Raw genomic sequence first — 19,839 nt, 5'->3', positions numbered from 1 at the left:
ATCCCCTGCTGAGAACTTGGTCTCAGAATTTGGGTTGAACTGCACATCATTAGCTCGGTCTGATTGTTGCTGTTTGATGGCTGCTGACGCTTGGAGGGTTTTCAAACGTTCTTGCAGTTGGAGCAGCACTGTTTGTTGCTTAGCCACTATAAGTGGTCCCATATCTGCAGGGGATATTTCTGGGTCAATTGGCAATTTCATCACTCGTCCAGTCATGAGTTCATATGGACTAACGCCTGTTGCTTTTGAAGGGGTTGCTCGTAGCACCGTTAGGACTGTGGGTAGTGCATCAATCCATTGGTTGTGGCATTGTGCTATCTGCTTTGCAATGCCTTCCTTGATTGTGCGATTTACTCGCTCGACTATCCCAGAACTCTGGGGTCTGTATGGGACATGGAGCTTCTGCTGGATGTTCAACATCCGGCACATCTCTCTTACTACCTGTCCTGTGAAATGGGTACCTTGATCAGATTCAATTTGCGTCGGTGTCCCCCATAACGGGATGATTTGGTTCGCTAGCACCCGTGCCACTGTAGTTGCTGTATTATTACGTGTGGGTATGGCCTCTACCCACTTTGAGAATTTATCAATTATGATCAAGCAATACCGGTACCCCCCTTTGGCACTGGGTAGCGGGCCAATGAAATCCATCTGCAATTCCTCCCAGGGACCCCGTGGCGGGTCTGGTCTATGGAATTTGGTACGCCCTGGTTTTCCTTGGTTAACGATGGCACACACATGACATGACTTACACCATGTGGCCACGTCTGATCCCATCGCTGGCCACCAGAAGTACCGTTGTATAAGCTGTAATGTTTTATGGGCTGATACATGTGTATATTCATGATACAATTTTATTATGGGTTTTTGTAATGCTTCGGGTACGACATATTTACCTTCTCTGAGTATTATTCCTTCTTTAATGGTGATCAGTGCATCACTGTCTAACGGGGCCGTGAGCATTTTATCGGAGACCCATAACTCTTTCTGATATTGTTTTAAGTCAATCGGAGTGATCTGAATGGTATTTATGCTATGAACCTGCTGATGTTCAGCTTGCCATTCCTCTCCCTGTAAAGCTGCTAATTTTGCCAGCTGATCAGCTATGTTATTATTTTGCTCGTGTTTATTTGGATTTTTAGTTATGTGTGCCCGCACTTTAACTACTGAAAGGGGGTTTGCGCGTTGCTGAATCGCTTGCCAGATTGCTGTAACAACGTCATAATGTTTAATTGGTTTTCCAGCAGATGTTAAGAATTTGCGCAATCGCCACTGGGTGATGAAATCGTGTACTACGCCAAATGCATATCGACTGTCTGTATATATACATAATGGTTCTGGGTGCATTTGTATTGCTTCTAATAATGCTATTAATTCAGCTTCCTGAGCAGATAAATTGGCTGGCAGTTTAAGCAGTATCGGTTGATTGGTTTCTGCTTGATTGGTCTGTGGGGTCCATACCGCACATCCGGTATAGAATTGTCCCTTTTCCCAGAACCGCGCTCCATCTACGTATGCTAGAGTTTGTCCTGGCATTTCTCTGTCTAGTACGGGACTTTCTCTTTCCGGTTCTGGCTCACATGTGTGCGGATGTCCCTCTATATCCCCAAGCAAGTGAGGTAATATCCGGTCATGTACCGTAGTGATGTCCCGGGCTTGGATGTCTGCTACCCATCTTGCCAATCGCTGGCCAGAAACCCCTTTGATTTTTCCTTCTAACAGTAGCTGTACAGGCGTATGCATAGTGTGTATTATTACCGGTTGGAATCCCACAATCGGTTCTGTCACCGTTAACATCCAGTGCACCGCTAAGAGTTGCTGAGTACAGGAGTCAAACCCTTGTTCCACCGGAGACTTTAAGCGGCTATAGTATGCAACTGGGCGCAATTTCCCTCCATGTTCTTGAGCCACCACCCCACTAAGCGTATTGTCATACGAGTCTGATTGAATATGAAAAGGTTTTGTGGTGTCTGGCAAACCGAGCGCTGGTGCCGCACACAGCTGCTGCTTTAGATCGGTGAATGCTTTATCATGCTCCTCGGTCCAATTAAGGACTTCTGAAGGTTTGCTTTTCCCTTTCTGCAATGCATATAGCGGAGCTGCGCATTTGGCAAATTCTGGAATAAAGTCACGTAAATAATTTGCCGTACCTAGGACCTTTTGAAGCGCATTCAGTGTGTGTGGTCGGGGTAATTCCGTAATGCACTTCTTCCTGTCCTCTGTTAAGGCTCTATGGCTGTGTGAGAGTGTGTATCCTAGGTATTGGACCTCCTGGCGGGCAATTTGGGCCTTTTCTTTATTTAACTTAAACCCTGATGCCCCCAGGCTCTGTATCACTTTTTCCACAAGCTGCAAGTGATACTCGAGCGATCCTTCTGTGGCAATGAGTATGTCATCTACATAGTGAACCACTTCACCCGTCCCCATTAAAGGATCCAAAACATCGGCGACTGCTCTATGAAAAATAGCCGGACTGTTATGTAATCCTTGGGGCATGCGTTCCCAGGTATACTGTATTTGATTCACTGTGAACGCCAACTTCCATTGGTCCTCTTTTTTTACTTTAAGGGACCAAAACCCGTTTTTAATGTCGAGTACCGTAAACCAGCAAGCCTCAGCTCCCACCTGTGTTAGTATGGTGGAAGGGTTGGCTACTATTGGGGTCGCTTTTGGCAAAACCCGATTTAAACGCTGGTAATCAATGCACAGTCTCCATTTCCCATTGGGCTTTGGCACTGGTAAACAGGGAGAATTGGTCGTTGAGCTACAACGCCGAACTATGCCTCTGATCTCAAGCTGCTTCACAATCTCATGCACTGCAGCTTCTGCCTCTGGTTTAATATGATACTGCTTTTGGGGGGGTGGTGGCTTCCCTTCTATGCATACCTCAAAGTCCACAAGTCCACAATCATGTTCATGCGTCGCCCAAACTTTTTGATGATTTTCAACTAACTGTTGGATGAGATCAGTGTTGGATATGGACATGATGAATGCCTTCCCGTATCGGGCACGGCTTTTACTCACTTTTTCCGTTCTCAGCTCAATTTGCTTTTCCAAACAATGAATTACTACACCATATTTCCGCATGATGTCCATTCCCAACACTGTCCCTTCACTATTTCCAGGCACATACCAAAATGGCTCCTCAATAGTCACTACACCCAAGTCTAATTGAGTGGGCTGCGTTTGTGTGGCTATCATTGTGACATCCCCAATACCTTTAATTTGTATAGTTTTATTTGTTAATGGAAGGGGAATATCCGTGCAGGAGCAGGATGCCCCGGTATCAATTAGAGCATGCACTAATCGGCCTCCAAGATTAGCTTTTACTTTGATCCGGTTCCCACTAACAATAATGCTCCCCAATGCAATGGAGGCCACGTACCCCTATTGAGGGGGTTTGTATTTCTCCAACAGGGCGGTCAGTTCGGCCTGCAATGATCCAGATACCTCCTTTGAGCTCAGCGGTTTCCCATCAGCTTGCCCCTGGCTACACGCGGGCTTTCCGGTATGGTTCCCCTGGTTTCTGTTACAGAAACCTATGGCAGGATATCGCCGTTTCTCTCTCCCTTTAAAGCAATTTCCTGTCTTATGACCTACCTTTTGACAAAATTTACACCATTCTGGGGATTTCTGTGGATCGGGGCTATTCCCTTCAGTTATCCACTGAGTTGCAGCTATGGTCCGAGTTTTGCTCAATTTCATTCGGTTTTCTATTTTGCCAGCCCAGTCCACCAATGCCCTATACGTATTTTCTGCTGGATCTCCACCATGGATCATTGCTTGTTGGATGTGAGGGCCCGCATTATTCTTCAGGAGCTGTATTAACACTTCCTGATCGCGGTGCGCTTCCTCCATCCCCGAGTGTTCTTTAAAGGACACCCACATGCGCTCAGCATAAGTTTCAAATGGCTCTTTAGTAGCCTGCTTAATGTCCAATATTTTATGCCACGCTGCGTGTGCGGGTCCCCTCAGGTGAAGCAGTGCGTCCCTGAGTCGGCTAAACACATCTTCCTCAACATCCCCATTCTGTTTTATTATAATATCCCCTGACTTTAACTCAGTGGTCAATTTGGGCCGCAGCTCTTCGGGGATTGTAAGCAAGACTATTTGCCATACATCCCTGGCTTCCAGATTGTACACTGAAGCCTGTAACATGAGTTTGTCCCAGTATGGTTGAAACGGGCCTTGTCTGGGCATCATGCCGACTACCTCCCTGTGTCTTGCACACTCGTCACATGTTAAGGGACGACTGATCACCGTAACATCGTTGTCTGCATCCGTCATTGTTTTGAGAACCGCTACTCTGACGGATTTTCGGGGAAGCGTGCCTGTCCCTATCCGGGTCCTTATGGGATTCCGACTTTTCGGCTCTCCCGGTCTATGGGGCCGATAATGAGCATCACTAGAGGGACTTGGAGATCTCACTGGATTCCCCCTTTGACTGGCAATCCCCATAGAAGTTCGGCTACGAACTTCTTCCACAGACATATCACGAGTTTTATTAGTTAATGCAGCCAAGTCCTCATCCTCACTATCGTCATGTGGGTTGGAGTCTCTAGACTCGGTTGCTGCCTGCCGAATGGCGGCTACTGGGAACCCGGCATTCCCGCAATAATCCTCTAATGCGGATGTATAATTATGCTTCCGCCGGAGTTTATCTTCCAACTTATCTATTTGGGTTTCCCATATTTCACCTTGACGTGCCCAGCCCTGCTTTTCATATGCAAAGCTATCAACCTGTGCACGGAGTCTTTTTAACTCCTCTGATCGTGAAGTTTCCAAGCTGCGTATCACCTCTAAAGTCCGCTCTTTCTCTGCTAATGCAGCAAGATCATTACGGCGGAGCAAATACACAATTGCAGCAGGAAGGTCTCGATATTTAGACTTGGTTCCCAGCTTCCGCCCTTCGCTATTATACCAATATAAGATTTGGCTGTTATCCCAACTCAGCCCTAAGCCTTTACCATGCAGGCGAACCAGAGTATCTTTAAGGCACACTGCAAGTGCTCCCATCAGCTCCTCATCAGCCTCTCCACTAACATATCCCTGCTTATCCATGTTTAATTACTTACTTTTCTCCACCACCTGATTTCTACTGTCTCCACTCTATTCCTGTTTTACACTACCTGTCGCTCACTTGCCCTCAACTCTTCACCTATAAACAAAAACCACTTTACTCACCAAACCTGCAGAGAGAGAAGGGATGCACCAAACCTCATCTTCTATCCTTCGGGGGCTGTCTTGGGGACGCTTGAAAGCGGCGCTAGAAGGACGTCACTCGCCTGGCTGCTCCAGCTCTCACGGGATCACGTCGCTCGTCTGGCTGGTTCAGCTCTCATGAGATCACGTCGGGGTCACCAAATTGTAGGGAGCCGCCCACTGGCCCAATGGCGGAATCCAATGGCGCAGCCGAAGGCTGTGAATGCGTGTTGGTCCTTCCAAGCGCTCCTGGGAATTACTTACCCTTTTTAATATACAAAATATTCTTTTAGACACATATCTGACTCCATTTTATTAATAACCTTATTTAAATATATTGTAGTCATGACGTTTATGTTGTTTGGATTACTTCGAGACTCTCCTTTAGATTACCAACTCTAGTTTACCCCTGATGAAGGAGCCCGCCAGATTTGCCTCGGCCGACAGGGCGATCCATGGGCTTGTTCCACAGGGTTTGTCTTAGAGGTACGGAAGCCGCCACCATTTAAGACAATATCAGCCTCAGATTATTCGGGTCCCTCGACCTATATAATTCCCCAAAGGCTCAGTGTCTGCCAATTACTGAGCATGTGGGTGCCTCGGAGATTAAGTCGATGTTTACCCGAACCACATGTACGTCCACCTCAGAGGCTCAGCCGGGGGCAGCCCATATCATAACATGTGTCAACCTCAGCGGCTGTGACGGCGCACCTTTTGTTGCGGTAGTTTGTACGAGGCTTTACTTTGGGCTCGTCTCAGGGACTCCGCCGATGCCGCCCATTGTCTTACCATGTGAGCGTCTCAGGGACTATGCCCGGTGCCTAGGAACATAGTGTGTACGCCCCTCAGAGGGTAGACCGGTACCTTTCATCAGCATGTGTTGACCTCAGAGGTTAAGTCGGCCCGTAACTGAGCGTGTGCGAACTCCAGAGGTGCGGTTCTGGTACCCACCTAACTTAACTTGGGCAGTCGAGTTTGGGACCCGGATAAAGGGGATTTAACTCAGAGGCTGCAAGATAGTATTTACCACTTTAGTCCTAATCAGGATCGAAGCCCAATCTGGAAAGTTTATAAAGAAGTTAGCAAATCAGACAGTCATGAAGTAATCAAGACAACATTTATTAAACATATTACAATATCCAATCATTGACATGTGGCCACACATACTTGTAAATACATTTTGACAAATACAATATAAAACCATCACATACCTCAGCTGAGAGTGCACAAAGTTCTGTGGAAAGTATCTGACTACAGATGGACTTTCGCCCAGTTCTCTGCGGGAGCTCTGATTACAGAGTGACTCCCCGACCTCTTCTGAGGCCCTTCCTTAAGTATCCCAACCAGGTGATGGCATGTCTCTGAAGATTGACCAATTTCGGTCAATAGTTAATTTTAGGGCCATTGCTGGTCTTGGTTCTCAAGTCCCCAGCCAATCAGATCACTTTAGGGGGAGGTTATAATTCTCTTGTTCTACCATGTGGGAGGCTTTCACATTTTTGTAGATTTAGCCGAATTATCTATATTTCCCTTGGGGAAAGTTCTACTGCCTTAACTCTGAGAGTGTAATACTCCTCGTCTCATGCCTATTCAAACGAGACCAAACAGGCGTGTATTTGTCCCTAACATCTATGTGTTGTGAGTTATCCTATTTCTAGTGGAAAAGGTGTCTGTGTCTGGGGACTGACAGCTGTTGTTCTGTGGATTGACTGCGGAACTCCGGCCACTCCAGGGGGTGAAAGGTCTTGCTTTTTCTGTATTGCTCCAGTTATTCTCAGGAGCCGGCAGGGCTTTGCATTCCTTAAAAGGGGTGTTTTGAAGAGTTGAGTCCAGTCTTGCCTGGGTCAGCGGAGCTCTGAAATAGACTGCTGCAGGCTGGTCAGATTTGGGGCCTGCAAGACCTATAGTTTTATGTCCTTACACCGGCCAATCTGTTCTTTTAAATACAGCTTTTAGCAAGTTTTGAAAGGAGAAGAGCAGAACTTGCTATGCCAATAATATCGAGTCTTCTGTGGCGAAGTGGTTTTTGCATAGAAAACAAAGCGGTCAGTTGAAGAGGAATAATATCAGTACTTTGTTTAAAACTGTGTGTAAAAAGCTGTCTCTTTATCATTAACAATAAGTTGTAAAACGTGAATGGGGAGTGACAGTCTTCAAGTTTGTGAGAAGATCGCGCCCTGGTGGAATAAAGGCACGAACAGCTTACAGCACCTAGAATTACCAGGAAGTATTTAGAGTAAAACGGATTCTAAAAGCTGCCTTTATGAATGAGAGAAAAAAAAAAATATATATATATATATAATAGTAAAATGGAAGGGGAGTGATAGATTTAAATTAATCGTGAAGTGGAGCGCCCCCCGTTTAAAGTAAAAGTGAGAAAAGCTTACAGCACCTGGTATTCCCAGGAGGTCTCCCATCTAAGTACTAACCAGACCCTACCCTGCTTAGCTTCCGAGATCAGACGAGATCGGGCGTGTTCAGGGTGGTATGGCCGTAAGCGAGAGATGCTACCAAAAACAGCCCTTTTGCATTACACGCGTCTATACATGCCAGTTAGTCCCATTGGATCCTACTCCTGGTTTTTTTTTTTTTATCTGACTCACACTGCAGCCCCACCATCCAATCGGCAGCGCCGGACCCACACCAAACATTCACCAAACTACTCAGCCGGCAGCCTACCACAATTATTCCATTCTTTCCGCATCCGCACACTTCCTTCTTTTTAACTCCTTTTCAGTACTGCACAGGTTAATCGCCGCACGTCCCCCGCCGGCAAACATTACTCCTTTGCCTACTGCATGCAGGCTTCTCTTAACGACCCTCTGTTATCAACTCCGCTAACAGCCACAAAATCTCCGCCGCACGAAGCCCACTGGTAGCTGCTGAATCACATGCTTCCCCAAAACGTCGCGCTGTCAGAACACTGGGAGCTACACACACCAACAAGTCCATACTGCAGGCTGCAGCCAGAACAATTTTCTACATTCAAACATCGACGGCCTCTTCTCTCTAAAAATTCACCAGACCGCTTCTACCACCAGCAAAGAAGTTTCCATCCCTAATTCCTCTGTGATTCCCACTAACCTAAACATTAAGCTGGCATTGAAGGGTGTGAATTACCCCGGCCAATCTGTTCTTTTAAATACAGCTTTTAGCAAGTTTTGAAAGGAGAAGAGCAGAACTTGCTATGCCAATAATATCGAGTCTTCTGTGGCGAAGTGGTTTTTGCATAGAAAACAAAGCGGTCAGTTGAAGAGGAATAATATCAGTACTTTGTTTAAAACTGTGTGTAAAAAGCTGTCTCTTTATCATTAACAATAAGTTGTAAAACGTGAATGGGGAGTGACAGTCTTCAAGTTTGTGAGAAGATCGCGCCCTGGTGGAATAAAGGCACGAACAGCTTACAGCACCTAGAATTACCAGGAAGTATTTAGAGTAAAACGGTTTCTAAAAGCTGGCTTTATGAAAGAGAGAAAAAAAAAATATATATATATATATAAAATAGTAAAATGGAAGGGGAGTGATAGATTTAAATTAATCGTGAAGTGGAGCGCCCCCTGTATAAAGTAAAAGTGAGAAAAGCTTACAGCACCTGGTATTCCCAGGTGGTCTCCCATCCAAGTACTAACCAGACCCTACCCTGCTTAGCTTCCGAGATCAGACGAGATCGGGCGTGTTCAGGGTGGTATGGCCGTAAGCGAGAGAAACTACCAAAAACAGCCCTTTTGCATTACACGCCTCTATACATGCCAGTTGATCCCATTGGATACTACTAATGTTCTTTTTTTTTTTTTTATCTGACTCACACTGAAGCCCCACCATCCAATCGGCAGCGCCGGACCCACACCCAACATTCACCAAACTACTCAGCCGGCAGCCTACCACAATTATTCCATTCTTTCCGCCTCCGCACACTTCCTTCTTTTTAACTCATTTTCACTACCGCACAGGTTAATCGCCGCACGTCCCCCGCCGGCAAACATTACTCCTTTGCCTACTGCATGCAGGCTTCTCTTAACGACCCTCTGTTATCAACTCCGCTAACAGCCACAAAATCTCCGCCGCACGAAGCCCACTGGTAGCTGCTGAATCACATGCTTCCCCAAAACGTCGCACTGTCAGAACACTGGGAGCTACACACACCAACAAGTCCATACTGCAGGCTGCAGCCAGAACAATTTTCTACATTCAAACATCAACGGCCTCTTCTCTCTAAAAATTCACCAGACCGCTTCTACCACCAGCAAAGAAGTTTCCATCCCTTATTCCTCTGTGATTCCCACTAACCTAAACATTAAGCTGGTATTGAAGGGTGTGAATTACCCCGGCCAATCTGTTCTTTTAAATACAGCTTTTAGCAAGTTTTGAAAGGAGAAGAGCAGAACTTGCTATGCCAATAATATCGAGTCTTCTGTGGCGAAGTGGTTTTTGCATAGAAAACAAAGAGGTCAGTTGAAGAGGAATAATATCAGTACTTTGTTTAAAACTGTGTGTAAAAAGCTGTCTCTTTATCATTAACAATAAGTTGTAAAACGTGAATGGGGAGTGACAGTCTTCAAGTTTGTGAGAAGATCGCGCCCTGGTGGAATAAAGGCACGAACAGCTTACAGCACCTAGAATTACCAGGAAGTATTTAGAGTAAAACGGTTTCTAAAAGCTGGCTTTATGAAAGAGAGAAAAAAAATATATATATATATATATAAAATAGTAAAATGGAAGGGGAGTGATAGATTTAAATTAATCGTGAAGTGGAGCGCCCCCTGTATAAAGTAAAAGTGAGAAAAGCTTACAGCACCTGGTATTCCCAGGTGGTCTCCCATCCAAGTACTAACCAGACCCTACCCTGCTTAGCTTCCGAGATCAGACGAGATCGGGCGTGTTCAGGGTGGTATGGCCGTAAGCGAGAGAAACTACCAAAAACAGCCCTTTTGCATTACACGCCTCTATACATGCCAGTTGGTCCCATTGGATACTACTAATGTTCTTTTTTTTTTTTTATCTGACTCACACTGAAGCCCCACCATCCAATCGGCAGCGCCGGACCCACACCCAACATTCACCAAACTACTCAGCCGGCAGCCTACCACAATTATTCCATTCTTTCCGCATCCGCACACTTCCTTCTTTTTAACTCATTTTCACTACCGCACAGGTTAATCGCCGCACGTCCCCCGCCGGCAAACATTACTCCTTTGCCTACTGCATGCAGGCTTCTCTTAACGACCCTCTGTTATCAACTCCGCTAACAGCCACAAAATCTCCGCCGCACGAAGCCCACTGGTAGCTGCTGAATCACATGCTTCCCCAAAACGTCGCGCTGTCAGAACACTGGGAGCTACACACACCAACAAGTCCATACTGCAGGCTGCAGCCAGAACAATTTTCTACATTCAAACATCGACGGCCTCTTCTCTCTAAAAATTCACCAGACCACTTCTACCACCAGCAAAGAAGTTTCCATCCCTAATTCCTCTGTGATTCCCACTAACCTAAACATTAAGCTGGCATTGAAGGGTGTGAATTACCCCGGCCAATCTGTTCTTTTAAATACAGCTTTTAGCAAGTTTTGAAAGGAGAAGAGCAGAACTTGCTATGCCAATAATATCGAGTCTTCTGTGGCGAAGTGGTTTTTGCATAGAAAACAAAGCGGTCAGTTGAAGAGGAATAATATCAGTACTTTGTTTAAAACTGTGTGTAAAAAGCTGTCTCTTTATCATTAACAATAAGTTGTAAAACGTGAATGGGGAGTGACAGTCTTCAAGTTTGTGAGAAGATCGCGCCCTGGTGGAATAAAGGCACGAACAGCTTACAGCACCTAGAATTACCAGGAAGTATTTAGAGTAAAACGGTTTCTAAAAGCTGGCTTTATGAAAGAGAGAAAAAAAATATATATATATATATAAAATAGTAAAATGGAAGGGGAGTGATAGATTTAAATTAATCGTGAAGTGGAGCGCCCCCTGTATAAAGTAAAAGTGAGAAAAGCTTACAGCACCTGGTATTCCCAGGTGGTCTCCCATCCAAGTACTAACCAGACCCTACCCTGCTTAGCTTCCGAGATCAGACGAGATCGGGCGTGTTCAGGGTGGTATGGCCATAAGCGAGAGATGCTACCAAAAACAGCCCTTTTGCATTACACGCGTCTATACATGCCAGTTAGTCCCATTGGATCCTACTCCTGGTTTATTTATTTTTTTATCTGACTCACACTGCAGCACCACCATCCAATCGGCAGCGCCGGAACTACACCAAACATTCACCAAACTACTCAGCCGGCAGCCTACCACAATTATTCCATTCTTTCCGCATCCGCACACTTCCTTATTTTTAACTCCTTTTCACTACCGCACAGGTTAATCGCCGCACGTCCCCCGCCGGCAAACATTACTCCTTTGCCTACTGCATGCAGGCTTCTCTTAACGACCCTCTGTTATCAACTCCGCTAACAGCCACAAAATCTCCGCCGCACGAAGCCCACTGGTAGCTGCTGAATCACATGCTTCCCCAAAACGTCGCGCTGTCAGAACACTGGGAGCTACACACACCAACAAGTCCATACTGCAGGCTGCAGCCAGAACAATTTTCTACATTCAAACATCGACGGCCTCTTCTCTCTAAAAAATTCACCAGACCGCTTCTACCACCAGCAAAGAAGTTTCCATCCCTAATTCCTCTGTGATTCCCACTAACCTAAACATTAAGCTGGCATTGAAGGGTGTGAATTACCCCGGCCAACCTGTTCTTTTAAATACAGCTTTTAGCAAGTTATGAAAGGAGAAGAGCAGAACTTGCTATGCCAATAATATCGAGTCTTCTGTGGCGAAGTGGTTTTTGCATAGAAAACAAAGCGGTCAGTTGAAGAGGAATAATATCAGTACTTTGTTTAAAACTGTGTGTAAAAAGCTGTCTCTTTATCATTAACAATAAGTTGTAAAACGTGAATGGGGAGTGACAGTCTTCAAGCTTGTGAGAAGATCGCGCCCTGGTGGAATAAAGGCACGAACAGCTTACAGCACCTAGAATTACCAGGAAGTATTTAGAGTAAAACGGTTTCTAAAAGCTGCCTTTATGAATGAGAGAAAAAAAAAAAAATATATATATATAATAGTAAAATGGAAGGGGAGTGATAGATTTAAATTAATCGTGAAGTGGAGCGCCCCCCGTTTAAAGTAAAAGTGAGAAAAGCTTACAGCACCTGGTATTCCCAGGAGGTCTCCCATCCAAGTACTAACCAGACCCTACGCTGCTTAGCTTCCGAGATCAGACGAGATCAGGCGTGTTCAGGGTGGTATGGCCGTAAGCGAGAGATGCTACCAAAAACAGCCCTTTTGCATTACACGCGTCTATACATGCCAGTTAGTCCCATTGGATCCTACTCCTGGTTTTTTTTTTTTTTATCTGACTCACACTGCAGCCCCACCATCCAATCGGCAGCGCCGGACCCACACCAAACATTCACCAAACTACTCAGCCGGCAGCCTACCACAATTATTCCATTCTTTCCGCATCCGCACACTTCCTTCTTTTTAACTCCTTTTCAGTACTGCACAGGTTAATCGCCGCACGTCCCCCGCCGGCAAACATTACTCCTTTGCCTACTGCATGCAGGCTTCTCTTAACGACCCTCTGTTATCAACTCCGCTAACAGCCACAAAATCTCCGCCGCACGAAGCCCACTGGTAGCTGCTGAATCACATGCTTCCCCAAAACGTCGCGCTGTCAGAACACTGGGAGCTACACACACCAACAAGTCCATACTGCAGGCTGCAGCCAGAACAATTTTCTACATTCAAACATCGACGGCCTCTTCTCTCTAAAAATTCACCAGACCGCTTCTACCACCAGCAAAGAAGTTTCCATCCCTAATTCCTCTGTGATTCCCACTAACCTAAACATTAAGCTGGCATTGAAGGGTGTGAATTACCCCGGCCAATCTGTTCTTTTAAATACAGCTTTTAGCAAGTTTTGAAAGGAGAAGAGCAGAACTTGCTATGCCAATAATATCGAGTCTTCTGTGGCGAAGTGGTTTTTGCATAGAAAACAAAGCGGTCAGTTGAAGAGGAATAATATCAGTACTTTGTTTAAAACTGTGTGTAAAAAGCTGTCTCTTTATCATTAACAATAAGTTGTAAAACGTGAATGGGGAGTGACAGTCTTCAAGTTGGTGAGAAGATCGCGCCCTGGTGGAATAAAGGCACGAACAGCTTACAGCACCTAGAATTACCAGGAAGTATTTAGAGTAAAACGGTTTCTAAAAGCTGCCTTTATGAATGAGAGAAAAAAAAAAAAAAAAAAATATATATATATATATATATATATATATATATATATATATATATATATATATATATAAAATAGTAAAATGGAAGGGGAGTGATAGATTTAAATTAATCGTGAAGTGGAGCGCCCCCTGTATAAAGTAAAAGTGAGAAAAGCTTACAGCACCTGGTATTCCCAGGTGGTCTCCCATCCAAGTACTAACCAGACCCTACCCTGCTTAGCTTCCGAGATCAGACGAGATCGGGCGTGTTCAGGGTGGTATGGCCGTAAGCGAGAGAAACTACCAAAAACAGCCCTTTTGCATTACACGCCTCTATACATGCCAGTTGGTCCCATTGGATACTACTAATGTTCTTTTTTTTTTTTATCTGACTCACACTGCAGCCCCACCATCCAATCGGCAGCGCCGGACCCACACCCAACATTCACCAAACTACTCAGCCGGCAGCCTACCACAATTATTCCATTCTTTCCGCATCCGCACACTTCCTTCTTTTTAACTCATTTTCACTACCGCACAGGTTAATCGCCGCACGTCCCCCGCCAGCAAACATTACTCCTTTGCCTACTGCGTGCAGGCTTCTATTAACGACCCTCTGTTATCAACTCCGCTAACAGCCACAAAATCTCCGCCGCACGAAGCCCACTGGTAGCTGCTGAATCACATGCTTCCCCAAAACATCGCGCTGTCAGAACACTGGGAGCTACACACACCAACAAGTCCATACTGCAGGCTGCAGCCAGAACAATTTTCTACATTCAAACATCGACGGCCTCTTCTCTCTAAAAATTCACCAGACCGCTTCTACCACCAGCAAAGAAGTTTCCATCCCTAATTCCTCTGTGATTCCCACTAACCTAAACATTAAGCTGGCATTGAAGGGTGTGAATTACCCCGGCCAATCTGTTCTTTTAAATACAGCTTTTAGCAAGTTTTGAAAGGAGAAGAGCAGAACTTGCTATGCCAATAATATCGAGTCTTCTGTGGCGAAGTGGTTTTTGCATAGAAAACAAAGCGGTCAGTTGAAGAGGAATAATATCAGTACTTTGTTTAAAACTGTGTGTAAAAAAGCTGTCTCTTTATCATTAACAATAAGTTGTAAAACGTGAATGGGGAGTGACAGTCTTCAAGTTTGTGAGAAGATCGCGCCCTGGTGGAATAAAGGCACGAACAGCTTACAGCACCTAGAATTACCAGGAAGTATTTAGAGTAAAACGGTTTCTAAAAGCTGCCTTTATGAATGAGAGAAAAAAAAAAATATATATATATATATATAAAATAGTAAAATGGAAGGGGAGTGATAGATTTAAATTAATCGTGAAGTGGAGCGCCCCCTGTATAAAGTAAAAGTGAGAAAAGCTTACAGCACCTGGTATTCCCAGGTGGTCTCCCATCCAAGTACTAACCAGACCCTACCCTGCTTAGCTTCCAAGATCAGACGAGATCAGGCGTGTTCAGGGTGGTATGGCCGTAAGCGAGAGAAACTACCAAAAACAGCCCTTTTGCATTACACGCCTCTATACATGCCAGTTGGTCCCATTGGATACTACTAATGTTCTTTTTTTTTTTTTTATCTGACTCACACTGAAGCCCCACCATCCAATCGGCAGCGCCGGACCCACACCCAACATTCACCAAACTACTCAGCCGGCAGCCTACCACAATTATTCCATTCTTTCCGCATCCGCACACTTCCTTCTTTTTAACTCCTTTTCACTACCGCACAGGTTAATCGCCGCACGTCCCCCGCCGGCAAACATTACTCCTTTGCCTACTGCATGCAGGCTTCTCTTAACGACCCTCTGTTATCAACTCCGCTAACAGCCACAAAATCTCCGCCGCACGAAGCCCACTGGTAGCTGCTGAATCACATGCTTCCCCAAAACGTCGCGCTGTCAGAACACTGGGAGCTACACACACCAACAAGTCCATACTGCAGGCTGCAGCCAGAACAATTTTCTACATTCAAACATCGACGGCCTCTTCTCTCTAAAAATTCACCAGACCACTTCTACCACCAGCAAAGAAGTTTCCATCCCTAATTCCTCTGTGATTCCCACTAACCTAAACATTAAGCTGGCATTGAAGGGTGTGAATTACCCCGGCCAATCTGTTCTTTTAAATACAGCTTTTAGCAAGTTTTGAAAGGAGAAGAGCAGAACTTGCTATGCCAATAATATCGAGTCTTCTATGGCGAAGTGGTTTTTGCATAGAAAACAAAGCGGTCAGTTGAAGAGGAATAATATCAGTACTTTGTTTAAAACTGTGTGTAAAAAGCTGTCTCTTTATCATTAACAATAAGTTGTAAAACGTGAATGGGGAGTGACAGTCTTCAAGTTTGTGAGAAGATCGCGCCCTGGTGGAATAAAGGCACGAACAGCTTACAGCACCTAGAATTACCAGGAAGTATTTAGAGTAAAACGGTTTCTAAAAGCTGCCTTTATGAATGAGAGAAAAAAAAAAAAAAAAAATATATATATATATATATAATAGTAAAATGGAAGGGGAGTGATAGATTTAAATTAATCGTGAAGTGGAGCGCCCCCCGTTTAAAGTAAAAGTGAGAAAAGCTTACAGCACCCGGTATTCCCAGGTGGTCTCCCATCCAAGTACTAACCAGACCCTACGCTGCTTAGCTTCCGAGATCAGACGAGATCGGGCGTGTTCAGGGTGGTATGGCCGTAAGCGAGAGATGCTACCAAAAACAGCCCTTTTGCATTACACGCGTCTATACATGCCAGTTAGTCCCATTGGATCCTACTCCTGGTTTTTTTTTTTTTTTATCTGACTCACACTGCAGCCCCACCATCCAATCGGCAGCGCCGGACCCACACCAAACATTCACCAAACTACTCAGCCGGCAGCCTACCACAATTATTCCATTCTTTCCGCATCCGCACACTTCCTTCTTTTTAACTCCTTTTCAGTACTGCACAGGTTAATCGCCGCACGTCCCCCGCCGGCAAACATTACTCCTTTGCCTACTGCATGCAGGCTTCTCTTAACGACCCTCTGTTATCAACTCCGCTAACAGCCACAAAATCTCCGCCGCACGAAGCCCACTGGTAGCTGCTGAATCACATGCTTCCCCAAAACGTCGCGCTGTCAGAACACTGGGAGCTACACACACCAACAAGTCCATAATGCAGGCTGCAGCCAGAACAATTTTCTACATTCAAACATCGACGGCCTCTTCTCTCTAAAAATTCACCAGACCGCTTCTACCACCAGCAAAGAAGTTTCCATCCCTAATTCCTCTGTGATTCCCACTAACCTAAACATTAAGCTGGCATTGAAGGGTGTGAATTACCCCGGCCAATCTGTTCTTTTAAATACAGCTTTTAGCAAGTTTTGAAAGGAGAAGAGCAGAACTTGCTATGCTAATAATATCGAGTCTTCTGTGGCGAAGTGGTTTTTGCATAGAAAACAAAGCGGTCTGTTGAAGAGGAATAATATCAGTACTTTGTTTAAAACTGTGTGTAAAAAGCTGTCTCTTTATCATTAACAATAAGTTGTAAAACGTGAATTGGGAGTGACAGTCTTCAAGTTTGTGAGAAGATCGCGCCCTGGTGGAATAAAGGCACGAACAGCTTACAGCACCTAGAATTACCAGGAAGTATTTAGAGTAAAACGGTTTCTAAAAGCTGCCTTTATGAATGAGAGAAAAAAAAAAAAAAATATATATATATATATATATATATAATAGTAAAATGGAAGGGGAGTGATAGATTTAAATTAATCGTGAAGTGGAGCGCCCCCCGTTTAAAGTAAAAGTGAGAAAAGCTTACAGCACCTGGTATTCCCAGGTGGTCTCCCATCCAAGTACTAACCAGACCCTACCCTGCTTAGCTTCCGAGATCAGACGAGATCGGGCGTGTTCAGGGTGGTATGGCCGTAAGCGAGAGATGCTACCAAAAACAGCCCTTTTGCATTACACGCGTCTATACATGCCAGTTAGTCCCATTGGATCCTACTCCTGGTTTTTTTTTTTTTTTATCTGACTCACACTGCAGCCCCACCATCCAATCGGCAGCGCCGGACCCACACCAAACATTCACCAAACTACTCAGCCGGCAGCCTACCACAATTATTCCATTCTTTCCGCATCCGCACACTTCCTTCTTTTTAACTCCTTTTCAGTACTGCACAGGTTAATCGCCGCACGTCCCCCGCCGGCAAACATTACTCCTTTGCCTACTGCATGCAGGCTTCTCTTAACGACCCTCTGTTATCAACTCCGCTAACAGCCACAAAATCTCCGCCGCACGAAGCCCACTGGTAGCTGCTGAATCACATGCTTCCCCAAAACGTCGCGCTGTCAGAACACTGGGAGCTACACACACCAACAAGTCCATAATGCAGGCTGCAGCCAGAACAATTTTCTACATTCAAACATCGACGGCCTCTTCTCTCTAAAAATTCACCAGACCGCTTCTACCACCAGCAAAGAAGTTTCCATCCCTAATTCCTCTGTGATTCCCACTAACCTAAACATTAAGCTGGTATTGAAGGGTGTGAATTACCCCGGCCAATCTGTTCTTTTAAATACAGCTTTTAGCAAGTTTTGAAAGGAGAAGAGCAGAACTTGCTATGCCAATAATATCGAGTCTTCTGTGGCGAAGTGGTTTTTGCATAGAAAACAAAGCGGTCAGTTGAAGAGGAATAATATCAGTACTTTGTTTAAAACTGTGTGTAAAAAGCTGTCTCTTTATCATTAACAATAAGTTGTAAAACGTGAATGGGGAGTGACAGTCTTCAAGTTTGTGAGAAGATCGCGCCCTGGTGGAATAAAGGCACGAACAGCTTACAGCACCTAGAATTACCAGGAAGTATTTAGAGTAAAACGGTTTCTAAAAGCTGCCTTTATGAATGAGAGAAAAAAAAAAAATATATATATATATATATATATATATAATAGTAAAATGGAAGGGGAGTGATAGATTTAAATTAATCGTGAAGTGGAGCGCCCCCCGTTTAAAGTAAAAGTGAGAAAAGCTTACAGCACCTGGTATTCCCAGGTGGTCTCCCATCCAAGTACTAACCAGACCCTACCCTGCTTAGCTTCCGAGATCAGACAAGATCGGGCGTGTTCAGGGTGGTATGGCCGTAAGCGAGAGATGCTACCAAAAACAGCCCTTTTGCATTACACGCGTCTATACATGCCAGTTAGTCCCATTGGATCCTACTCCTGGTTTTTTTTTTTTTTATCTGACTCACACTGCAGCCCCACCATCCAATCGGCAGCGCCGGACCCACACCAAACATTCACCAAACTACTCAGCCGGCAGCCTACCACAATTATTCCATTCTTTCCGCATCCGCACACTTCCTTCTTTTTAACTCCTTTTCAGTACTGCACAGGTTAATCGCCGCACGTCCCCCGCCGGCAAACATTACTCCTTTGCCTACTGCATGCAGGCTTCTCTTAACGACCCTCTGTTATCAACTCCGCTAACAGCCACAAAATCTCCGCCGCACGAAGCCCACTGGTAGCTGCTGAATCACATGCTTCCCCAAAACGTCGCGCTGTTAGAACACTGGGAGCTACACACACCAACAAGTCCATAATGCAGGCTGCAGCCAGAACAATTTTCTACATTCAAACATCGACGGCCTCTTCTCTCTAAAAATTCACCAGACCGCTTCTACCACCAGCAAAGAAGTTTCCATCCCTAATTCCTCTGTGATTCCCACTAACCTAAACATTAAGCTGGTATTGAAGGGTGTGAATTACCCCGGCCAATCTGTTCTTTTAAATACAGCTTTTAGCAAGTTTTGAAAGGAGAAGAGCAGAACTTGCTATGCCAATAATATCGAGTCTTCTGTGGCGAAGTGGTTTTTGCATAGAAAACAAAGCGGTCAGTTGAAGAGGAATAATATCAGTACTTTGTTTAAAACTGTGTGTAAAAAGCTGTCTCTTTATCATTAACAATAAGTTGTAAAACGTGAATGGGGAGTGACAGTCTTCAAGTTTGTGAGAAGATCGCGCCCTGGTGGAATTAAGGCACGAACAGCTTACAGCACCTAGAATTACCAGGAAGTATTTAGAGTAAAACGGTTTCTAAAAGCTGCCTTTATGAATGAGAGAAAAAAAAAAAAAAAAAAATATATATATATATATATATATATATATATATATATATATATATATATATAAAATAGTAAAATGGAAGGGGAGTGATAGATTTAAATTAATCATGAAGTGGAGCGCCCCCTGTATAAAGTAAAAGTGAGAAAAGCTTACAGCACCTGGTATTCCCAGGTGGTCTCCCATCCAAGTACTAACCAGACCCTACCCTGCTTAGCTTCCGAGATCAGACGAGATCGGGCGTGTTCAGGGTGGTATGGCCGTAAGC

At 44.8% G+C, this 19,839-nt stretch overlaps 11 non-coding genes across 11 annotated transcripts; all 11 read right to left on the bottom strand.

The window, feature by feature from the left end:
• Window positions 1-7,582: 7,582 nt before the first annotated feature.
• Window positions 7,583-7,701, bottom strand: LOC125731709 (5S ribosomal RNA). Its single transcript, XR_007391645.1, has one exon. It is a non-coding gene; the product is annotated as a 5S ribosomal RNA (ribosomal RNA).
• Window positions 7,702-8,782: 1,081 nt separating this feature from the next.
• LOC125736023 (5S ribosomal RNA) lies at window positions 8,783-8,901 on the bottom strand. Its single transcript, XR_007395306.1, has one exon. It is a non-coding gene; the product is annotated as a 5S ribosomal RNA (ribosomal RNA).
• A 1,084-nt stretch (window positions 8,902-9,985) lies between these two features.
• Window positions 9,986-10,104, bottom strand: LOC125736012 (5S ribosomal RNA). Its single transcript, XR_007395295.1, has one exon. It is a non-coding gene; the product is annotated as a 5S ribosomal RNA (ribosomal RNA).
• Window positions 10,105-11,185: 1,081 nt separating this feature from the next.
• On the bottom strand, window positions 11,186-11,304 carry LOC125732464 (5S ribosomal RNA). Its single transcript, XR_007391844.1, has one exon. It is a non-coding gene; the product is annotated as a 5S ribosomal RNA (ribosomal RNA).
• A 1,081-nt stretch (window positions 11,305-12,385) lies between these two features.
• Window positions 12,386-12,504, bottom strand: LOC125735050 (5S ribosomal RNA). Its single transcript, XR_007394349.1, has one exon. It is a non-coding gene; the product is annotated as a 5S ribosomal RNA (ribosomal RNA).
• A 1,131-nt stretch (window positions 12,505-13,635) lies between these two features.
• Window positions 13,636-13,754, bottom strand: LOC125735999 (5S ribosomal RNA). Its single transcript, XR_007395283.1, has one exon. It is a non-coding gene; the product is annotated as a 5S ribosomal RNA (ribosomal RNA).
• A 1,086-nt stretch (window positions 13,755-14,840) lies between these two features.
• On the bottom strand, window positions 14,841-14,959 carry LOC125734552 (5S ribosomal RNA). Its single transcript, XR_007393860.1, has one exon. It is a non-coding gene; the product is annotated as a 5S ribosomal RNA (ribosomal RNA).
• A 1,092-nt stretch (window positions 14,960-16,051) lies between these two features.
• Window positions 16,052-16,170, bottom strand: LOC125734454 (5S ribosomal RNA). Its single transcript, XR_007393765.1, has one exon. It is a non-coding gene; the product is annotated as a 5S ribosomal RNA (ribosomal RNA).
• A 1,094-nt stretch (window positions 16,171-17,264) lies between these two features.
• LOC125735988 (5S ribosomal RNA) lies at window positions 17,265-17,383 on the bottom strand. The gene has a single exon (XR_007395272.1). It is a non-coding gene; the product is annotated as a 5S ribosomal RNA (ribosomal RNA).
• A 1,093-nt stretch (window positions 17,384-18,476) lies between these two features.
• On the bottom strand, window positions 18,477-18,595 carry LOC125733728 (5S ribosomal RNA). Its single transcript, XR_007393065.1, has one exon. It is a non-coding gene; the product is annotated as a 5S ribosomal RNA (ribosomal RNA).
• A 1,125-nt stretch (window positions 18,596-19,720) lies between these two features.
• Window positions 19,721-19,839, bottom strand: LOC125735976 (5S ribosomal RNA). The gene has a single exon (XR_007395260.1). It is a non-coding gene; the product is annotated as a 5S ribosomal RNA (ribosomal RNA).

The sequence above is a fragment of the Brienomyrus brachyistius genome, chromosome 2 (assembly GCF_023856365.1).
Source record: "Brienomyrus brachyistius isolate T26 chromosome 2, BBRACH_0.4, whole genome shotgun sequence".
Classification (NCBI taxonomy): domain Eukaryota; kingdom Metazoa; phylum Chordata; class Actinopteri; order Osteoglossiformes; family Mormyridae; genus Brienomyrus; species Brienomyrus brachyistius.
The sequence above is the reverse complement of the archived record's forward strand: the minus strand, read 5'-3'. Positions and strand labels throughout refer to the sequence as shown.